At 38.6% G+C, this 6,752-nt stretch overlaps 1 pseudogene; it reads right to left on the bottom strand.

Annotated features, from left to right (window-relative positions):
• Positions 1-1,307: 1,307 nt before the first annotated feature.
• LOC100444107 (suppressor of cytokine signaling 5-like) lies at positions 1,308-3,237 on the bottom strand (annotated as a pseudogene).
• Positions 3,238-6,752: the final 3,515 nt, after the last annotated feature.

The following is a 6,752-nucleotide window of genomic DNA, read 5'->3' as shown; positions in this document are numbered from 1 at the left end:
GGCAATAGCCATAGGGATGTAAACTAACATTCTGTAGCAGCAGGTAAGGTAACTATGGAGCACTCACCAGTGGTATGGAGCACCTTAACAAAAAGACACAAGAATGAATTCATCTACTTTAGTGCAAAATGTCTAGAACAGAACTGTAAATTCAGTTCAGTTACTAAGAAGCAAACAATAGAACTTGATATAACTTCCAGAAGAACTCACTCAAGTAATAGTACATATTATTTTAAGTGATAAAAAGGTGCTAAGTAAAGTTATTTACAGATATAATGGTTGTACAGTACCTTTTAAATCTGCAATTTTGGTTTCAGATTTTCCATTAAGAATTAACTGCACTGAAATTCTATATATTTTACTTAAGCAATTCAGCTATGAGCATTTACAAAAAAGAGATAAATATTGCCATCTGAATTACTAATTACAGTTCAACAATAATCTCAACATCAGGAACCACTGTAGTTACTATTATCTGACTTGTTTGGGCATCTTCTAATCTCATGTACTTTATGGTTCACAAAATCTTTCTGGGCATAGGAAAAGATCCAACTTTCATGTAACAACAATTAGACTGCATAACAACTTTTAAAAATAACCACATGCAAGACTACATTGCAGCAGTTATTCCAAATACCTGTTTTAAGTTAAAGCACTCATTTAAAAAATTACTACCTAGGGCCTTTCAATAAAATTCTACTACTAACTTTGTAAGTCTGAAATTTATGAATGACTTAGAAAATCTGTATTACTTAACAGTACCTTTTGCAGAAGAGAAAAGGAGCCTGATTATAAGTTACATCAACACCTAAGTGAATTGTGCTATGCCCTTGTGGCTAGAAAATTGCATTTTTTTCTAAAAGGAAGAACTCTTTTTTTTTTTTTAATAGTAACTACAAACATCATTACTTTTGGAAGTTTATAGAAAAACTCTTAGAAAAAATAATTTCAAACATTAGTCACACTGTTGAAATACTCATCCAATATTAATAATTTGTTCTTCATAGCAAATGCCCCAGAGTTGTCTCACTCAAATACTGCAGCCATTGAAAACCAAACTGTTAGCTAAATCAGCAAAATGTTCTTGCAGTCTTACTGAATACCTGTAGCTCTATCCTCTGTTGTTCCAGTAGGCACCAGGTTTATCTGAATAAGTAACAGCAAGTCGCATCTGACAGATGCTAACACCATGCTAACATACTGTATGAAAAAGCCTAGCACTGCTGTCTGTGCTTGCTGTAGGTGTATCGTCTGATGCACATGAAAGCGGACCTAGTTAACACCCTTCGGGACAGGAGAGTTTATGTTTACTTTGCCTTGAGTGGTTCTCATTCTAACCAGCGAACTCTAACTTTTTGTATATAAGGATACTCTTTTTAAAAATCCTGTATCATTGAGGGTAAAGGGAGCCCATCAATCCCATCATACTTAGTGCACCTGTAGATTACAGCGCCACGGATATACTTCAGGCTAAAAGTCCCGTTGAGTGATATAGTAAGCAATGGTTCAAAAAACATGCACTAACTGGGATCTTTATAATGTTCTAAAAGTCCTGTTACAGTAGAGGAGTGAAACACGAATCATGGGCATTAAAACTAAAGTTGTGATTTCACTGCTCAATTTGGGCATGCAGGGATCTGTTGCCTCCGCTAAGCTCACAGAGAAGAGGTAGTCCTCTTGCGCAGAGTCCCTGAGCAAAAACGTGCTTTCAGGCCTCAGGTTTCACTTCAAGAAGCCTTCTGCTTCATAACGGTCCATCACTCCCCAATAATAGGGATTCCCTGTAATTTGAAGCAAATCAGGCACTAGACAGCGTATGTAATCAATCTGTGTGTGGACTTTCCAAACTCCTTGTCTGCTAACACGAGCATGGCTATCTCGAGATACCTAAAGATTCTTCTGCTTCCGTGACTGCAAACACAGGGTGGCTGTATCCTCTTCCGAGTCACATTTAGCTTGTGGAATTGCAGAACTGTCCCCAGTTATTTCATTCATTCCAGAAGCTAACTTTGGTCTCAGTTTACATAACGGATTAACCTGTGCAGTAGCTTCAAACCTACGTATTTGCGCATTGCGAGCGGATGTCAACCCCTTCTTCGGTACTAAGCCGCCTTCTCTCTCTAAGCCTATCTTCATCTTCTAGAAACCAAAGATGGATCAAATGTATCCAAAAATGTTGAATATAGGAACTGTATGCTATTTAATCAAATGCCATTTTGGGGCTAAATCTGAGCCAGCAGGAAAGGGGCATTTCTCAAGCATTAATTCAAAAAGATGAATTTTTTTTCTTTTTTGAGACGGAATTTCACTCTTGTTGCCCAGGCTGGAGTGCAATAGCGCGATCTCCGCCCACTGCAACCTCCGCCTCCTGGGTTTAAGCCGTTTTCCTGTCTCAGCCTCCCGAGTAACTGGGATTACAGGCATGCGCCACCACTCCCAGCTAATTTTTCTATTTTTAATAGAGACGGGTTTCACCACAGAGACGGGGTTTCACCATGCTGGCTAGGCTGGCCTCGAACTCCTGACCTCAAGTGATCCACCCCCTTGAAGTGATCAAGCCTGGGATTACAGGCGTGAGCCACCGCGCCCGTTCTGAAATTTTCTTTCATTGGAAAGGAGAGGCTTTGAGTGCTTGCGGTAAGCTCTCACGGGAAAACACAAGCCCACAGTATCCTGCAACCTCTGTCTCAGAGAGCGACTTCCTACAGTTCTGCTGGAAGCACTGTCCATGTCGTGTACGGAACTTAGGCCGTAGCGCCACTCTCTCCTTTGAAGTCCACTTCGAGTTCCACCAAACGATTTATCGGTATCCAATGAACTCTGGGCCTTTGTAGAACAGGAATGTTTTTTCTTCCCACCCCATGGAGCATGTCGAGAGTAGGAACCTCTTCGAGCAAGCCTTTTTCCTGGGATAACACCAGACTCATGATCCTTTTCAATGCTTTTTCAACAGTTTGAGGGATTTCGGTGGCACAATTTTGATTTCTCCTTGAAGAATTCTCTGAAGGGCTTAATCCCAGTTGTAAGGCAACATTTTCTCTTAAGGGACTGCTTTGTTGCTGAGGAGTTGAGTCTCCTACGCTGATGATTTTCTCTTTGACAGACAAACATCTGTTGGAGTTCATGTCCACATTTTCACTACGGCTTCCTCCCTCATGACCGAAGAGATTTTGACACCTGTATCTGAAGTTATTCCACATTTTTCCCACTTTATCCATTGATTATAAAATCGTTCTGGGCGCGCAGATGGCCTTCTCCAGGGCACCTGCGGCCAGGCAGGACGGTCCCGGATGGCGCAGTCACCAGCAGGGCGAGTCCGCTTGCCTTCTGGTTCTTCCCGTCCCCTCCGACTGCCCAGCGAGCGCAGCTTCACCAGCCTCACCAGCTTCACTTCCTCTGGCCGGAGCCCGGGGACTCCAGCTCCGCAGGATGCCTCCGCCAGGCCCCACCCCCTTCCCCCACCGCTTCCCGCTCTTCACTGGCTTCCCCTCTCCCCTCCCCTGCTAACCGTAATTTCTGCAAACCGACTGGAAGGACAGTTTATCAGATCACGTCTCCTCTCCTCCCAACTTGTACCAGATTACAGGCTACCTGCTGAATGGAAAATTATCTTTTATACTCCCCAGAGGAGTCATTTTGGATAAAAATCTCTAAATTAGTTGATAAAGCAAAGTTTGATTTGGCAATTTCACCAAAGACTAACAATATTTACATGTGTAACTATTCAAACAAGGGAATGTTTAGACTGTTTCTATTTATTTATTATTCTTTTAACGCTGATTTTGCCAAAAGTCAAAGATAGCTATTCACAGGTTTCATGGGCTGTTTTCCCTAAGTCAGCATTCTGGGGCTTTGCTGCGGGAGAGCAACAGTGGTTGCAATGCAGAATGCCTTTGAGAACTTAGCATTTAGACAGCATCACTGAGTCATAACGTCTGCCTATAGCATTTATTTTTCTGAACATGCTAATAAAGGAACAAGATGCAAAGGTTTTGATTAACTGCAAACGGCATCCAAATTTTGGAAAAATTGGAAAATAAACTTACCAAAGGAAGTTCTGTTTTGAAGATGATTTCCTTCAGTTAATACAAGATGAGCTATTTCTGTTATAGAAATTTTGAAAGAAATATACCAAAATTTAAGAGATTAGAAAAAGAATTCTCTCCAGTGAATTGAACTAAATTATGTTGGCATTATGAAAATTAAGTCTCAAGGACTGAGTTTTAAAAATTTTTTTTGAAGTGACTATGGATGGTTTCAATGGCTCCTCAAGCTGGACTTGCCTCCTGTCAGATAATCATCTGATTCCTACTTAACAATTTCCACAAACCTCAGATGCTTTAGATCGGCTTTGCATCTTACAGACAGTAACAACTGTGATACATAACCATTGTACTCCATGATTACATTTATATCTGTCCCAAAATACTTTCTGTGCCACTGTAGATTACTCGAGATTAGAGGTGCTGGAAAGAATAAATACAGTAACAACATCTTTTATTAATTTCATTAAAAGGTAAAATAAAACTGATGTGGTGTGCATGTGTGTGTGTGTGTGTCTATTTCCTATGAAGACTTTTATTTGTAATTTTATTTAGAAGTTGTGGCTAGATTTTGTACTATGGTCATGGAAATTTAGTTTACTTGAAATTTCAAAAAATTGTTTTTCCTAAGGTCAACAAGTTTCTTTTGTTTAGCAGGAATATATTTTATTTAGGTGTAGAGTTTAAATCTTACTTTCTCGTTATTTTTATGACTTTTGGATAACCCTGGTTGTAAATTTGTTAACAGGTTGGATATAGAATGTTACTCTGCCATCCAAGAATATCTTAATTTATTATTTATTAATTTATTTTTGTATTAAACAAACATAAATTGGATACTCACTATATAAGAGGCACTTTAATAGGTACCAGGGAAGAGAAATGAAATATGTGACCTCCGCCCTCAACCTAGTGAAGAAGACTCACATCTCCACAACAGGCTAATGCAAAATGAGAAAGGTACAATGTGTTATGATAGCACAAAGGAGGGAATATGTAAATTCTCTAGACAGGGTATATGAGGGAAGAGGGACTTTTCAACATAGCAAACATTTGTGAAAATGTCCATAGTTTGGAAAAGAGGGTAGATTGAAAATGCAGTTAATCTCATCATATGGCAGCTGTGGACTGTAATGAAAACAACAAAAACCCCTAGGTTTTACAACCTTTTACAGCTCCAAAGTACTTTATAAATACCTTCTTACTGGATTCTCAAACAAACTAGTGACATTGAACATTACTGTCAAATAAATGTAAGCCGGTAAGCTTTTGTGCAAGAGGAATAGGCCTCTGTGTCGGCCTCTGTGCAGAAGCGAGGGCTGGGTAGGGGATGTGGTCATGACCTCACTTGTGACCACACTGTGCTGATGTTGCCTGAGGTAGGGAAGCAGTCAGGAGTTGAGAGACTCCTTATATAGGAGCAAAGATAAATTATTAATAGCAAATTATTCTCTGTTCCTCACACTCAATAATGTGATTCAGAATTTAATTCTAGGAGTCTTAGTTATATGTTGACTCCTGGAATCAAAAGAGAAAAAGTAAGTACAACTTTACCAAAACTTCAATGTTACTTCCTGGCAAGTAGTCGTGTTCTTTCCCATTTATACTTTCTTGTGAAACAGTTGAGAATAAGATTGATTCCCTCCCATTTTCTAGGGGGAGTGGGTTCTTCCCAACCTTGGAAGGGAAAAATCAGTGCTGAATGCATGTTATTTGCTTTCCTTCAAAAATACGTAACTAGGAAGAGCAGAGTACTATGTAATTTTGCTAATCACATGCTTTACTAAGTAAACAAAGAATACTTTAGGATAGATTTTATTTAAAGTCATCACCTTTCATAATCATTTTATTATGCATCATAATTTCTTAATTAGGCAATGTAATTATAGGGTGAAAATCCTATAATCATATGCATTTAGGTTAATTATGTTAACCATTAATTACCGTTGAACTACCAAAAAGGTAACCTGTGCAAATCAAATGCTTATAAAGAAGCAGCTCAGGTTTAAAAATTATGCCAAATAATAAAAACAAAAAAAGTCTAATATTACACAGATTAGAATCCTATATGGCATACGTATTTTTTAAAATGCAGTTAACCTGTCAGTATTTAAACAAATTCAATTAGCATTTCTTTCATGTTGACTTCAAGATAATGATAGAATTATGTTCAGATGAATTTTTGATTTATAATTTACATCTATCCACAAAACAGTAATAAACACCTTGGGAAGGGATGAACTAGCAGGTATGCTATAGCTAAATAGTGACTATTTCCTAATGGAAAACACAATGAAGATAAACTAAATTGTTCACAAGTTGTATTCTCTTTGCATAAATAAATCTGGAATCATTTGCTAATTTAAAAATGTCTTTGCCATTGGTAAGTGAAAAATGTTTGCATTTATATAGGAATATATAAATTCATGAAGCAATTACTTGACCAGATTCTGTTTGTGATGAAAATGTATACTAGTCCTGTTTTCAGAGCCAACAGAAAGAATGGTATCTTTGCCTATTCTGAGGACATGACCTTATTATTTATATTCTAAGACCCTCCTTAGAAGAAATTTTAGGCTGGGCACGGTGTCTCACACCTGTTGTCCCAGCTACTTGGGAGGCTGAAGCATGAGAATTGCTTGAACCTGGGAGGTAGAGGTTGCAGTAAGCCAAGACTGCACACGACACTCCAGCCTGGACAATAGAGTG

This window comes from Pongo abelii, chromosome 5 (genome assembly GCF_028885655.2).
Source record: "Pongo abelii isolate AG06213 chromosome 5, NHGRI_mPonAbe1-v2.0_pri, whole genome shotgun sequence".
Lineage (NCBI taxonomy): Eukaryota > Metazoa > Chordata > Mammalia > Primates > Hominidae > Pongo > Pongo abelii.
Note: the sequence above shows the minus strand (reverse complement) of the source record. Positions and strands in the feature narration are given on the sequence as shown.